The 15559-nt window shown below is 39.4% G+C and overlaps 1 pseudogene; it reads right to left on the bottom strand.

Annotated features, from left to right (window-relative positions):
* Positions 1–1253: 1253 nt before the first annotated feature.
* Positions 1254–14930, bottom strand: LOC122670599 (annotated as a pseudogene).
* Positions 14931–15559: the final 629 nt, after the last annotated feature.

Raw genomic sequence — 15559 nt, 5'->3', positions numbered from 1 at the left:
GAATCAAGTCAAAGTGAAAGACAGGATTACAGCTGTTATAACCCACTAAAACTCAAACTCCCCCACCACTTCTCATAAGAAGACAAAACTAGGTAAAAGGAGGGGGGGGTTTCACAATTCACACAGTTACTACCTTCAACTCACTGTTCTTTCGACTTCCCAGCTCACACTACTATAGTCCGGATTTCTAACTTAAACATCGAAGAGTCCCCCACAGAGTCCGCTCCAACATACTCTCTCTTGCTCGCTTCTTGGACTTTGGTGTGCAAGTCTCCCTACCAACGTGATAGTTCAGATTTCAATGGTAAGAAACATCATCCAGATGGAGAATACATGATGGTCAGAATAAGAGAGAAATATCAATATGGATCCCACTTTATTATGTGAGGGTATTAAAAACTGGAGAAGGGCAATGCAGCAATCTTTTTCAGGTTTTTCCATCTAAATAATAGTCTAGATTGATTATGTGTCTCATACTCAAATCAGTTATATACACTTCTATTCATGTCAATGCATCCTCTTTATAGTCTTAAATATTCCAAGATTTATTTTGCCACTAAGCAACCCGTTTGGGTTGAAACTGAAACTTGACTTGAACAAGAGACTTTGGGGTTGATTCATACTCTCCCCTGCTTGCTTCCTTTTTGAAAATTAATTCATGCTTGATCTTTATAATGAGTCTGATAAATCTGATTGGCACAAATTTATCTCATAAATTCTTGATGTATGTATGATTTGCAGACCCATTAGGTCTGTGGACTGAGGCTGTACATGCTTCATCCTTATTTCATCTCTTTCAATCGTTCATTTTTCAAAGAACGAATTGACATGCCCGACATTTGATTATCTGGTTTATTCATCACAAAACCAATCGAAACCGATAACTACTAAATGTTTTGATGATGCTAGTGGGAAGGCAGAATGGGCTTAAGTTATTCTTCTTAATTACAACTTTGTTTGGGGTTATATGAGTTATGGTTTCACAGGATGTTTGCAAACAGCGAAGGCAAGAGGCTTGCAACAAGGATTTGAAAAAAGCATCATCTTTGAAATATTTTCCTGAAGGGCAACTTTTCTTATCTGCTTTCTGAACTATCCAAAGTAAATAAATTTCAGTTAGCAATGATCGCATGAAAGTTTTTTTCAAACCTGAACAAAACTGCATTGTGCTCTTACCACCTGAGGACCCCAAATGCAATTGAACCTCTGTTAGTGGGGAGGGGAAGATGCAAACAGTGAATATTACATGCAAGGAAATGCAAACAAATGATGTGTTAAATACTTACTATCATTCGTAGAAGGTCTTTTTGTTGGCAACAATGGATACTACATATGACCTACACCTCACTTTGGGTAGGAAAAAGAGAGCATGTTATGTGCAAGGATGATAAGCTACAAATAATTTTACATCTCATATGTCTGGGTTGCAACTTATTATAGGTCTCTTGGCCGTTTTAGACCTCTATCCTTACAAAGTGACATTTTTCTGCTGACCTCTGCATGACGCATCATCTCTGCAAATGCAATTATCAGAATGCTACCAATGGAGGCAAAAGTTTTTTGAGATAAGTAGAGTTGGGAGTTTACAAAGGCGAAGTTCAAATCACCTCTATGTCCCTCAAGCTCTTGGTCCAGCTCTTCTTTCCACTTCTTCTTCCTCTCCGAACAGCTAAGTCTGATCAAACATGTCAGAGACCAAAAGGCTTTATGACATATTAGACATGAAAAACTCTAATCATAGATAAACCATTCACAAAGTATGGGCTTGTTAGGTGATTGCCCTGAGACTTTGGAAGCCCTTACTTTTGATTAAGCTGAGACTCAAGGGTTTCTCTCAAAATATTGTCAACACTACTGCTGATGGGACTTATGGTTTTACAATGTCTGTGTGGTGTTGATACTCCACTTGCAAAACTGCTAGGTGCTGACCTTCTGACAGGCATATTTGAATCATTAATAGGATCTTCCCCATGTTCAGCTTCAACTGTGGAGGCGTCTGTGGCAGAGTTCAACATGTTGTGGAACTCTTCGTAGAAAACTGTCCGCAGTTTCTTCAAATCCCGAGCCTGACATGATATTGATGTTCATACATAAGTCGCAAAAACAGTTTGAAGGCTTCTTTTTTTTTTTTTGGGGGGGGGGGGGGGGAGTGGGGGGAGAGGAGGGGAGAGGTTTCATTTGGATCTTTTCTCATAAGAAGTCAAACATTGATTTTACTTAATGAAGGAGAACATACTTTGTCATCCAGAAATCCTTGAATTTTTGACTCTGTAACTTCATCAACACCACCACCGGCATCATCATCATTATCCTCACTCACTGTTGGCTCAGCAGGAAATGGTATACCATCAATCCTTTCCACATGCATTCCAGAGGTACCAGCTGAACCATTAGCTGATCCCCCAAAATCCTTGAAGTTCAATCTTTTAGGCCCTGGAAACTCGAACTTGGATTGTAAATCATCAAAGGGTTCAGGCACAGGGTTAGAACTCTAAAATAAAGAAGTAGGTATGCCACTAGTTAGCTGAAGTTCCCAATCTACTGCTAAGCAAAGAATGTGACATACAACCTGTTCCTTAAAGGGGTCCAGCACTAAATGCTTTTCAGGTCCTAGCATTTTATTCACCTTAAAATCATCATCGGTGCCAATTTGACATTTGTTGTCACTTTTACTTGCCTCCGAAGCTGGCCCTGTTTTAATGAGTTGCTCAGAATATGTAGTTGACTGCTTTGGATTGCTGATGTTATAATCATCCCTAAAAACTTTGCAGGTTGCACTAGGTTCTCCCTCTGAGTTAGGACTGTGGCAAAGAGACTTTTGGTTATGACAATTGCACAACAACATAAAATAAACTCTGAGAAACATGAACCATGAAACAGTAATACATACAACTTTTTGAGATCTGATCCAGAATCGAAAAACAAGGTTGGAGCCTGATTTTTCCCACTAACAAAGGGATGCTGCATCCAATTATAAATTAGAGACCATGTTTCAGAATAATCCAACTTCGTTTGTGATTCATCTATAAAAATTAATGGATACTGGAAGTTCAAGAAAACTAATTTTTTTAATGGCCTATTTAAATTCTATTTGAGGGGTGCATCAAATTCATGGTTTAAGTCACCTGCAGTAAATCTGAAGCAGCTGGCCTCAAGTCAGGTTCCCTGTCAACAAATCCTATCAGTATTTGGAAAGGCACAAGAGACCCCCCAAAAAAATCTACAGAGGCAGCTGCAGAAATAAGAATTTTTTATTGGGAGAAAGGTGCAGATGAAGAAACATTGGAAAATCTTATGGGGTGTAGACTGACATATCTTCTCTTCAAGAAAAAAAAAATGATAGTTGAACTGATTTATCCGAAACGAAAAGTTAGTGAAACTGGATTTCTACAAACATCAATTGCTATTGACAATTTATAATAATACCAGAAATAGAAAGCAAATACATGCTCAAATGCAATTTGAATTTGGATCCAGTATTTTGGTTTAGAATTTATTTAAGTCGATCTCAAAAGGAACAACTGGAAAAAGATGTACTCCTAAAAAATTTTTTGAGAGAAAAAAGAGAATTTCCATTATGCATAATCTAGAAGAGTGATAAGTTGCATACTTGTGTAAACATTTCAGAAGAAATTCTTTTGCCTCCAGAGAGAGATGTTCAGGAATGGGTGGATGTGATTTTGTTGTCCCAATGTGGAATAGGGCAGCAACCTGGAAGAAGTTGTGTCATTGTGAAACTGAATGATAGAATACATAGAACACCACAAAATCTCACCATCAGTTGAAAGATCCTCAACAGTACAAATGACACCGATTTCTACCTCTTGGTACTGTTCACTCCAGGGAGGTTTTCCAGTAGCCATTTCTATAACAGTGCATCCAACACTCCATATATCAGCAGAGCTGGAAAAAATATATTTGGAAATGATCAAGACATCTAACTTTCTTATTCGTCACAAACAAAGTTGATCAACAAGAACTGAAAGAATAGAAGGAAGTAAATTAACTGATTGTTAAGAAAATCTTTAAAAAAAATACTCCACAAGGTGGAGATTCTCCAAAAGGATCATAAGCCAGTAAAAAGAAATTAAACATGATAATAACAAATAAGAGCATAGATCATATAAAGTTGACCCCAAATTTGCGACATGTCTGAAAGTAAGAGAGAATTATCAATGAAATTGGAAGAGAGAGAGATACTAATGAAGTCTCAAACTAAATGTGCTGAATACACATTGATAACGATACGATTATCCAATTCCCCATGCTAGATTGCAAGTGATTGCCCTGTTTGCTTAAAGCAAGGTTCGAACCATGGTCGAAATTTTGGGTTTCAACCGAAACCTGATCGAAACTCAACACATTTTGGTGGTCAAACGGCCATATTTTAGCCCAAACTTCAGGGATACCCTAATTAAGCATTTCTAAACATAATGGAACCTTTAAACCATTAAAGACACACTCAAAACATTAGTTTGGTTTCATACATTAGGTTAGTAGTGTACCAATGTTTTAAATCTTGGTTTCAAGGCCAGTTTCGGTCAGCCCTGAAACCGATATATGGTAGGTTTCGACCATATCTCGGTTGAAAACTGGTACTTTTTCCAGGCAAACTTGAAACTATGGTTTCGAGGCCCAGGATTTTAGTTTATTTTTTTGCCCTGATTTTTCTGTACTGCCTATTTTTGACCCAACCCATGCATTAGTTTCACACACACACAAAAACTCCAAATGGTACTTGTGGTTTTGACCCAAGTTTGCTAGTGTACTTTGAATGATCCTATATACTAGCCTTATCATAAACACTAAGTCTACATATGAATAAACTACTGGAAATGTAAATAAGCTATTCAAATTTTAAAACAATCAAAAAATACATTATAATGGGAAAACAAGCATACGTGATAGATGATACTACACTCACCACTCAATTTCATGAGTTTCATGGCAGGTCAAATCCACAAGCTGTGTACCATTGAAGATATCGTAGTCACTCCTCGGAATGCAACACATATGTATCTCATGACATGTTTTGGGCCAAATTGTTTTGATAGTCCATTATTGCCCACCTATAAGCCCCATCATCAACATTTCCGAGATATCCTAACCTAGGGAATGGCTTACCGAGACTGTAAGAAGGTAGAACCGGCACACATGGTTAGGTTGGATATTCAAAGATGTTGTCGACAAAAGATGACCCAACCCTGATCCACCCCCATATCCAAATGAAGCAGAAGACCTATTACGACTGCCACCATATCTAGCTCCTATAAGATCCACCATGGCCACTACCATATCCAAATAAATCGGTGCTCTCGAAGGATGGTCCACCAGCACATCCATTATACGGTCCATACCCAGCATGTGATGCTGATCTATCATTCTCAAAGCAACTATCACCATGATGTGCTGGACTGGGGCTCTCTTCTACAAAGGATGGTGCGCGCCAATGCCTAGATCCTCTACTCTCCCCCAAACTCATGGCTTCCATTGTGCTAGACAAGCTCGACTTATCCATGCCCATCCCAACCGCTTCCTCATTAGGTCTGAACCACCTGCATAGACGTTGAGTGTAGGCTCTCCTGGTACGTGCACTATGATCCTCATCTTGTATGGCATGATTGAACTGAGTCTCCCCTGTGAATCTTTGTGGCTCTGCTTCGCATCCCAAATCATCTGGTCCTCCTCATGTAAGGCAGCTAATCTATCACCATTATCGTACCCACCATCATCATCATCATCATCATCATCATCATCATCACCATCATCATGACCCTAAGTGGGGGAAGGGGTGGGAGTGGCGTCCGAGGAACGTGACCACTCCGCTTTCTTATCATCACCACCACTACTAGAGTGGGCCTCAAATAGACGTGGGGTCTGTGAGTGAACTCTACCCTCTGCCGCCGTACACTCCTCGACGTCAACACCCATCTATGAAGCAATCTGGCTGTTGGGCCAACCCCCAGCCTCATATAACACAAGCTCACCTCGATCTCGAACCCACTCATTAAGGGATCCTCCTCATCTTCCACCTAGAAGATTTTGGCCAACTAGATTGAGTTTGTATCGTTCTCCATGCCAGTTTGTATGTGCTCCTCTCTCAATCTCATATTATAATGCAGATAGACAAGATCCTCTAGCTGCTTAGCACCCAATCAGTTCTGCCTCTTGGAGTGTATGAGGTTGAATGTACTCCAATTAAGCTCGCACTTAGTGGCGGAACATGTCTGGGAAAGCACTTTAATTGTAATACCTTCAAGCTTCAAGTACCGAATCCACTGTCTAGCAAGGTTGATTGTGTTAGATGAACTAAACTATTTTGGCTAGAAAGTACAAATTTTGGTAAAATGAGGTCCATGTAGTCGAAACCCACGGAACCAGCACCCTTTCTGTCAAAATTTGTCAAAATATACAAGTTTCAATCCAGTTAGATGACTTTATATGTGTGGTCCAACAAGGTTTCGATCGAAACCTAATCGAAACCATGGTACTAAATCTCGTTTCGTTTCGGTGTTTCGGTCTGACCGAAATTTCCAAGATACCGAAATTTCGACGAAATTTCGTCGAAATATGGTATTTTTCTGTGGGTGTAAAATGCCAAAATGACCGAGATTTCCGAAATTTTCGAAACGAGATGACCGAAATATTCGAAATATTGCACGTGACTTTTTCAATATCTCGCGATATATCGTGAGTCCACGATATTTCGTCGATATCTCGCGAAATATGGTATTTTTCCATTTCGGATTGGTATCGTATCTTGGACAACTCGAGATATACGAAATATCGCCGAAATTTCGCGAGATTTTGAACTATGATCGAAACAGACCGAAACATGGTACATTTTGGTATTGACCATGATTTCATGCCAGAAAGCTGTGAAACTGAGATATCTCAATCGAAACCACAAGTTTCGAGCGAGATTTAGAACAAGTTGTACGATGTACCTTGGCTATATATTTCTCAAATATAGCTATGCTACACATAATTTAGTACTATAACACAAAATTCAAAGAAAACAACTAAAATATACAATTACACTTTACAAATGAATAAAAATCATTTAATATTATTAATATCAAAATGTCACAACCTACAAGTACACATACAAGTGTACAATTGTTACGACTATGACTCCATAAAGTGTACAAATAACCACATCAAAGGTGAAACTCAAAAACCCATACAAAGTTGTTCCTTCTACTCTATATATACCACATAGAGTTCCGGGCAAGCTCAAAAGATGAGGAAGATGGTTGCCACCGACGAAACCATTCTTTCGACTCTATAAAAGAAGGCCATGTCATGCTATGTCTGAAGAAGCGCTCAAAGTACATCACAAGTTCACAACAATCCGATAGATTTCATCATCAACATAATCTAAGTACCCCTACCTCAGATATAGATCACCGGGTTGGGAAGATGATACAAATGTGTCTCCAGCATGGTTGCTTGGTGGACTGGGCTGATATGGTTGCTAGAGGCCTAGGAATGAAAACATGTTATCCACATTCCATAGAAGATGACAAACCGTGTAATAGATCATCATGAGTAGTAAGGAATGAAGATGATGAAGAGGCATACCGATCAAACCACCATACCTACCATAACCGACACTGGATGTCTTTGTGGGAAATCATGGTGCACGCCACTATCTCGGCAGCCTATACCCACCATATTCATTACTACCTTCCAAACTGAGGCCTCCAAGTATGCTAGACAAGGATGAAACATTTATCTCTATATCAATGTTGTCATGCTCATCTTGTATGAACCTGCATCACAGGACTCTAGAATAACCTGCATGTGTGGGGGCATGTGCACCATGGTTGGCATCCTATGTAGCATGATCAAATTGAGTCTCTCCTGTGAATTAGATAAGCTTCGACTCCACCTCTGCCTAGTCATACTCCTCTCGAAGGTTCACAAATCTATCGCCACACCCCCACCACCATCATCATCGTCAACATCGTCATCATCTCCACGACAAGATGACAATGGTGTAAGTGTGGGATCTGGAATGCGATCACTCAACACCCTAGTCATCCCCACTAGGCTGGGACTCAAAAGATCAAGGTGACTGTGTGTAAACTCGTCCCCCTCAAGAAGCCATAACTAACTAACATTTGCACCCATCTAACTAGCAATCTCAAGGACGGGCCTACCACCAGGCTGTTCTATCACAAGGTCACTTCAATGGCTCAATCCCTCACTCACTCGTACGAAGGATTCTCCTCATCTATCTCTAGCTAGAAGATGTTGTTGAGTTCAACTAGGTCTTTGTCATTGTCCATCCCATGTGTATGTGCATCTTCAATCATAAAAACTGATTCTGGAAAATTGAGGTCCAAACATTAAGTATTAACCCTATATTTTTCAAAAAATTGTTGCAAAAACTCAATTTGTAAACCAAAAAAATTTAAAAATAATTTCAAAACAGAAAATTAAATCCGATTTCGTGAAGTCATAGATCAGCATGTGATATCTAACAGAAAAATGCAGCCTAACCTCTACATATTTACTCTTCTTTTTTTTGGCAAAAATTAACTTTAGGAAAAGAGGGTATATCTCAAACTATGAATCTTCAAGAATCTCGCTCAAATGCACCAAATCTTCACTATAGATGCATTGAAATAGCCTCCAACACGTTGTTCCACCAAGATTTTTAGGTAATTTGGCCAAAAAATTCAAAACAAGGTTTTTTTTTTGGTCAAAATTTCCTATTTTTTTGTCAAAACCTCAATATGGGTCAAAACGAAGACTCATATCGTCCGAAATCTTGCTTATTTATATAAAGAAATTGTACCAAAAGTATGGTCGAAACTCTCAAAACCTGTAGAGTCGCATGAGGTTTCATTTCGACCAAGGTTGAAACCTGGAAGGGAAAAAAACAATCTCTATCTCCAACTATGGCTTGAAGGACAAACAGTTGAGGTTGATCCGTTGTTCCAATATTATTAATAAGAGGTAAGATGCTGCAGGGCTGTCTATGTCCTACATTGGTCGACACGTTGAGCTAAAGACATGTTGACCACAGTTTTTTTTTTCTAAAATCTTTATGAATCATGTTAGCTTTAGTTGAAATGCTAACAGTTTAGATCCTCTAAGAAAGTATCTGAATGCCCAGGCTCAGACTGCCATGTTATTGCTCCACAATCCAGCTGGCAGTACATGAACTTCATATAACTCTGAAATGATATTATTGTGTGACATTGGTTTTTGATCTGTACCACTGCTTGATTACTATTTCCATGGGCAAAATTTGACTGCTGAGGGTAGAGTGATAGCTTTCCGTTAAGGGGGTGTCTTTCAAGTCAATGACTGCATCACTAGAAGCTGCTTCAGCAGTCAGATTTCATATACCATTAATTAAACGAATCACCAGTTATTACTTTCAAAATGGAACAATTGTTTATTTGGAAAATTAATTCTCAAGTTCCCTTGTACCAACTATAAAATTGTTTTCCACTTTCAAATAATGAAATAAGCATAGTTCACAATGGCAAGTGATGTAGCTTAGGTGAAATAACTTCCACTTAGGACCAGGTTCTGTCTAAGGGTTGGCCGAATGGGCAGATTAGAGTTATTAGGGCAAAATCTAGGGTTAGGGCTAAGTAATGACAATGGGGTTTATAGGGTTTTAAAAGGCAGGTTTCAGAGATCTTAATGGTATAAAGATATTAGGATTTGGAGAAGTTTTGAGTTTCTGCAATTTTGGGCAGAATCGGGTCACAGGCTTTAGGGTTTAATGGAGTGAAGAGATGAAGGGGTTAGAGTGGGAATTATAGGCTAGGGCTGAGGTCGAGTGTGGGGAATGATGTAGGGAAGGTGGACTGAGAATAGGGTTTGAAGGTGATGGTTAGATCTGGAATTATAATGGAGTCCTAGTTGAAGTAGGAGTTGCAGGTTTAATGGGGTTGAGGGTTGAATGGATAAATTGCAGGGTTAATGTGCAGGAGCAGCAACAGCTTGAAGATTGAAGAAGACCTCCTGACCTTCACAGTGCAAGGAGTCGTAGGAGAACCCACCCTTTAACCACCTTGAGTCCACAAGGATGCAGGCTCGCAGATGGAGCAGAGGCAGCAGCTCGATGGCAGCAATCTTAGATCTGAAACACAGTTTTTTTAATGCAATAATAAGTGGGGCAGCCTGCCCACGATTTATCTTATTTATAATGAAAGGGGGGGGGCCAAAAGGCCTTACAAATAATCAGACTTGAACTGGGAGTTCCAGTCCTAAATCCTAGAAGCAATCCTAGTCAGATTAGGAGTGGTGATTCCTAATCTGATTCCTAATTACAATCAGCATACTTGTACTCTAAATGGGAGTACAAGTTTAAACAAATAAAACAAACAAATAAAGCAACCTATCCCTCTAAAATCGTGGAGGGAAGAACTAAGTAATAAAAGACTGTTTTAACCCTAGCATAAAAGAACAAACAAGTAAAGGCTCCAACGAAAATCAAAGGCTGCTCAAAGGCTGCTCTTCTTCTTCCTGCGTGAACTTGGATCTGCATCAGCAAGCTTTCCCTTTTCATCAAATACTCAAACAAGCAATTCAGCAGACTTATTCTAGAAAAGAGAAGATGGAAGTTGTAAATACTTGAATTAATTAATTGATAGGTAAGCCCCTCTAGGCGATGCGGGACTAAAACCCACATAGCCGACTGTACCTAATAACATAATAAATAAACTAACCCCAAAAGGACTAGAATACCCCCATGGCATTCTGGATTGCATATTCCAACACTTCCCCTCAAGGTGGATTATACAAATAAGTAAAAAAAGAAGATCCAGCTTGAACTAAAGAAAAAAAGAACTCCCAATAATGCTAACACTCCCCCTCAAGTTGGCGCATACAATGTACTAATGCCCAACTTGAACAAAATGGGAAAAAAACTAAGGTGCAATAGAATCTAGCTTGACATATGAATGCAGCTCCCAAATAAACCTTCAAGAATTTGAAAACCTTCAAGAACTTGAAAAAATAGATCTTCAAAACTTGGACAGCCATGATCAGCAAACCGGGACTAGAATGTCTTCCAAAAAAGACAGCTTTCAACGATCTTCAATAGCTATCCAGTGATGAATCTCAGATTGTCATAGTGACACAGAATCTTGAAGTGAAATAACTAGAGCAGCAAGCAGCGGAAACAAACTGAATCAGGCAGCGGAAAAAACTATATCAATCCAACTGAAAGTCTTCAAATAGGCAACAACCAAATATCTTCAATACTTCAATCTCCCCCTTACGGCAAACTCAACCCAATAACGAAGGATACCCAATGGCAATGGTGGAGAAAACTGATGTTCTATGTTTTGCACCCATGTTCCTGCAAGTTCTGCATTCTGCAATGTCTGCAGGTGTACTGTACATAATCCCCTCCTCACGTGTAGTACACGTGGACATAACAGAGATGATGTAAGAGATAGGGCAAAAACATAATATTCCAGATTTTTCCAAGAGGTGCTAAGGGTAATGGAAAAAAAAGGAAGAAATGGCAAATTAGAGAATACCATTAACTTCCAAAGGGTTTATGGGTATATGCCAAAGGAATGGGATATGAAGGAAATTAGAATTATTAAAAGGGAACGGTGTTGGAAAAAAAGGATGGCATGGCTGTAATTTGGTGGAAATCCTTTTTAAATACAAACCAAGCCAAAGGGCAAACTGGTAATAAACAAGAATTTTCAAGGGTCAATTGGGTAGTCAAATAGGGGAATGTATTAAAAAGTAATGGCAGTTCGTAAATAACCAGAATTTTGCAAGGGGCCCTTGGTAAATAAAAAAGTAAGGGATCATGTGATATATAAAAGCAAAGGACATAGAGGGAATTAATATTTATAGATGGGGGACATACTTGGAAGGCATGGTAAAATATGGACATAAGGAGATAAAGTTAAGAAGTGAGGGGCTAAAGAGGAAAACTAACTTTAAAAAGATATGGACATAAGGAGACAAGAAGGTAACGTGACTGTCTTCTTCTCCTTGACAGTCACGGAACCAGCAAAGCAAACAAATGGCAGGAAAACCAACTCAAAAAGAAACCCATTCGTAATAAAAAGCCTGAAAATCGAAGAATAGCAGTGGTCTCCCATCCTCAGCTTGAACCAGAGGCAGAACCTGGGGATCGACCATACCAATATCACTTCAGAAGGCTCTGGTAGTTCAAATCGACACCAACTCATAAAAGGAAACCCATTCTGAAATATCGGATCTCCTCTTCACGCAATTAGCACCCCCTTTGCGAGAAAAGAGAAGCAGTTTCCTCACAAAACCAGCGATGGGTCTTCTTCCTTCGCAGACTAGCAGTCGAAAACATGGAAACAGAAACAAATCGACAGCAGCAATCAAAGCAGAATTTGATTCCACAAATATCAGAAATCAACAGCAGGATTCTTCAACCAGACGGAAATTGCACAGCAGCAAACCAAGGCAATAATATCACAAATCTGCTGAATCGCATAAGGAGAAAAATAATTCCACACCACCTGCAATGTCGTCTTCTGCCCCAAACTTGATCAATGGCAGAAAAATATCATGAGAGAAGAGGGTTTATACCAACCCACTTTCAAAAACTGGAGGGAAATCCGGCGAAAACTAAGGGGATAACTAGGCCGAAATCCTATTTGTAAACACCTCCAGATCAAGCCATCATACCAGGAATCCAATCGACTCTAGAAAACCAGAAACGATAGCAATAGTGATACCAGAAAGGATTCCAAAAATATCCACTGAATAAATCTTCAGGGTGAACCCGTAAAGACCAACAAACGACCGTGAAAGATTTAAAACAAATCGATAAAGATTAAATGGGCAGGAAACCCTAGTTCTTCTTTTCTTTCTATGAACTAGGGTTTCTCCATAAATTGGAGAACTTTGAAACGACCCTCAAAACTGCAAACCAGAAGAGAATCAATCACTGGTTACAATAGCTCTGATACCATGTAGACAACCTAGAACCTGTAACCAGTAACTTTAGAGAGAAGAGAAGATGGAAGTTGTAAATACTTGAATTAATTAATTGATAGGTAAGCCCCAAATAGAGGGGAAATTACAAAGAGACTAAACTAGGCGATGTGGGACTAAAACCCACATAGCCGACTGTACCTAATAACATAATAAATAAACTAACCCCAAAAGGACCAAAATACCCCCACGGTATTCTGGATTGCATATTCCAACAAATAGTATAATTGGAACCATGGTATGGCACTCTTACAATATGAATGACATTTTCATGTAAACAACCATGGAGAAGAGCTAAAACATTTTATAGTTCAATAGTTGCATGTCCTTAACAATTTGAATAGAACAATTTATCTACATTGTAACCAAAAATAGCTAGGTGCTTACAAGCTTTGCCCAGTTTGGAGAATGACTTCTGGAGCCATCCAATATGGGGTACCCTTCAACTCGGTACTAGATGCAGTTGCCTATAATGGCCCACGAACCTTGTTAGTTGTTACTATATGACACCTCAGTGTGGACGTAAATCACGTAATGCAAACAGGTTTAGCACTAAACAAAATAGAAAGGATTATGATTGACAAAAATACCAGCTCAACAGCTTTCTTTGATGCACCAAAGTCAGAAAGTTTTATGCAACCTTTGGTATCAACAAGGATGTTTGCCCCCTAAGTTTTGCAGAACTCAGCTGTTATTTGCTCAGAACAAGATAATAATGGACTCTGTGTGTGTGTGAGAGAGAGAGAGTACCTTTATGTCCCTGTGTATGATTCCATTATTGTGGAGATACTCCAGCCCCTTCAAAAGCTGCTCCGTGTATGTTCTGATGACCTTTTTCCAACAACAATGTATACTAGCAAATTGAGTCCTGGAATGTCTTTAACCTAAAGTCAGATAGTAATAGTAACTTACAGGCTCTGGGAATGGACCAAATTTCCCAAGAAGAGAAGAAATTGATCCACCAGGAACAAATTCCAACAAAATATTCAAGCTATCTTCAACCCTTGCAGTACTCAAGTACTTCTGCAAAGAAAAGATGGGTATTTGAGGAACTAAAAAGATTAAATATTTAGTATTAAAATAGTTTGCCAGAGGATACCAACCACGATGTTCGGGTGGGAGAGGTTCTTCAGAAGCTTGACTTCTTCCTCCAGCTCCAATATATTGTCCTACAATAAAAACTTCAAATAAATTATCAAGTCTCAAAGTATTGCATATGTACAGATCATATTTCCCCTCAGTTACACATCTAATGACAACAAAACCAAAAACAGAAATACAAAGATACACTGTGAAATTCTCAAGTACTTCAAAATCCATCAATAAAAATGGGGCTCCCGTGGGGGGGAGTTGGGGGGGGTGTGTACATTGTTGAAAACAAGAAAGAATAATCCAATTCTTACTTGGGCCTTATCACTTGGAGCATGTTTTGTCGCAATTGAAACCTAAAGTAGCCAATGGAAGAAGATAAGGACCAGAGTTGGAAAGAGAAACAAACCACATAAGGGTTGATGGGGGTTGGGGTAGGGGAGACACTTTGAAGGAAACAACCTGTTTCACGGCGAGAAGCTCGCCGGTGTCAAGATCCATACCCATGTAGACTCGACCATATGCACCACAGCCGATGAGTTCTCCCTTTCTCCATCGGATGTCATGACCATGCTCCATTCCAAAACTTGGCAGCTTCTGCCGTTTAGAGATAATTCCCAGGCGTGATTTCCGAAGATAAGTACCAATTTTCTCAAAAAAGTCCCTCTTCTCTACCTTCATCTTCAAGGGAGGAGCTGCTGCTGCTGCTGCTCCGCAGAACCAGAGAACGAGTCATTGCGAAAATGTCCGGCATCTTCTCCTGCTTCTCTCCGTCCGAGTGATACTTGGCTCTCACAACCCCATGGGCATTTTCACAACGACTCTCACTCTTCGCCTCTCAACCAGCCATCGGTGATCGGACATCTACTCCTGCGTTTCTTCTGTTGATATTTTCGTTCCCTCGGTTTTTAGTCTTCAAAACTTTTATAGCACAGAAGTACCAACAAGCCCACTTCTCATATTTTAATGACATATCAGCATCCAAAGCGAGAGGTGGGGTGATGATTTCACTGCCCCATATTAGAGGAGCCGGATCAGTTCCACATATGTGGAGTGTAAAATCGCTCCACATGGGAGACTGACACGTGGACATATCCAACGGTGGAATAGAAAACTGTTATCTTTTCAAAAAAATTTCATGGTACCAATTGTCTTTGCTTTACAGGTCTCCTTTCCCAAGAAGCTGTACATTTGCAGGTCTACTTCTCCCAAGACTGACATTAAAATGCCAACTCACTCCCCAATTATCCAAATGCATTGAGCTATGCTGAACGCATGTCTCTAGAGAAATTCTTGCTTCTTTTACTTTGATGTTACAATTAAAATATGGTTAAGCCCTTATTTGTGAGGTTAGGGAGTGATATGCAAGATTAGTTAAATTGGTAACTTTAGAATTACTGGTGATTATTTTCATGATTTTATATTATTGTTTCTTCATAACTTCCCCCCTTGCCCGGATCTAATGTTTTCTGTTTGTGCATCTATTGCACATAAGTAGCTC

Source organism: Telopea speciosissima, chromosome 8 (assembly GCF_018873765.1).
Source record: "Telopea speciosissima isolate NSW1024214 ecotype Mountain lineage chromosome 8, Tspe_v1, whole genome shotgun sequence".
NCBI classification, from domain to species: Eukaryota; Viridiplantae; Streptophyta; class Magnoliopsida; order Proteales; family Proteaceae; genus Telopea; species Telopea speciosissima.
The sequence above is the reverse complement of the archived record's forward strand: the minus strand, read 5'-3'. Positions and strand labels throughout refer to the sequence as shown.